This window comes from Rutidosis leptorrhynchoides, chromosome 5, assembly GCF_046630445.1.
Source record: "Rutidosis leptorrhynchoides isolate AG116_Rl617_1_P2 chromosome 5, CSIRO_AGI_Rlap_v1, whole genome shotgun sequence".
NCBI lineage: Eukaryota > Viridiplantae > Streptophyta > Magnoliopsida > Asterales > Asteraceae > Rutidosis > Rutidosis leptorrhynchoides.
Window position 1 is genome coordinate 412,684,170 of NC_092337.1, and position 1,278 is coordinate 412,685,447.

The 1,278-nt window shown below is 37.7% G+C and overlaps 1 non-coding gene across 1 annotated transcript; it reads left to right on the plus strand.

Annotated features, from left to right (window-relative positions):
- The first annotated feature begins 200 nt into the window (after window positions 1–200).
- Window positions 201–307, plus strand: LOC139850886 (small nucleolar RNA R71). The gene has a single exon (XR_011760262.1). It is a non-coding gene; the product is annotated as a small nucleolar RNA R71 (small nucleolar RNA).
- The last annotated feature ends 971 nt before the right edge of the window (window positions 308–1,278 follow it).

The window sequence follows — 1,278 nt, forward strand, 5'->3', positions numbered from 1 at the left end:
CGGCTCTAGCCGCTTTAGATGATCGAAAGATATCTTTTTCTTGATGCCACTCATGAGAGTGGGAAGCAGTGTTATCAATAATTTTGTAAGCTTCAGTTGCGGTTTTCTTCATAATGGAACCACCAGCTGTTATGTCGATATCTTTTCTTGTAGCAACGTTGACACCTTGGTAGAATATTTGTACTATTTGATAAGTGTCTAAACCGTGTTGAGGACATCCTCTCAACATCCTTCCGAATCTTGTCCACGCCTCATATAATGTTTCATTTGGCTTTTGTGTGAACGTAACAATTTCTCCTTGAAGTCTCACGGCTTTAGATGCCGGAAAGAATCTTTTAAGAAATTTCTCAACTAAAACATCCCATGTGTCAATCGCCCCTTCAGGTAACGATTCTAACCAATCTTTGGCTTCTCCCTTTAAAGTCCAGGGAAACAACATGAGATAGATCTGTTCATCCTCAACTTCTCGAATTTTGAATAGTGTACAGATCCTATTAAACGTACGAAGATGTTCGTTTGGATCTTCCTTCGGCGCACCACTATATTGGCACTGATTAGTTACCATGTGTAGGATTTGTCCTTTGATTTCATAATCTGGCGCATTAATGTCTGGCTTAATAATGACGTGACCTTGGCCCGTGCGTGTGGCTCTCATTCGGTCTTCCATACTTAGAGGTTCCAGATTTTTCATAATTGAATTTGTTGAATACGAATCACTAGAAGATTCTGATTTAATCGTTTGTGGTTCAGGAGGAATGATTAGTGGTTCTGGATCTTGGAATTGTCCCTGAATATTCTCCGGATTCTCAATTGTGAGGTCGGGTTCAAAAGATGGATTATCGGAAATTTGAGTTGGAGTTCTTGGTCGACTAGATGATGATTCTAAAGAAAAATCAACGGCGACAATATTGGCTAGATGTCTTGATCGAGTTATAGGTGGTAAACGTATGAAAGGTGGTGAACGTTTTACTCGGTGCATTCACTGAATATCCTATTAGTTTTTAAAAGGAAAGAAAAATTATATAAGTTATCCAATTAATAGACTTTTCTGATTTTGCCCACGTTTCGAATAGCCAAAAGATGCAGCAGAGGGGCAGGATTCGTTTGGTCTCAATATAATTGAGTACTGTTTGGCTCCAATAACCCGGTCCACGTACAAATCCAACTATTACTACGAACCAGAAAATTTTGATGTCTATCAATTTAACCACTTAAAATAAATTTTCGTAATTTAAAGAAATTTAGATAAGAAGTAGAATAAAAATCTTATACTAAAAC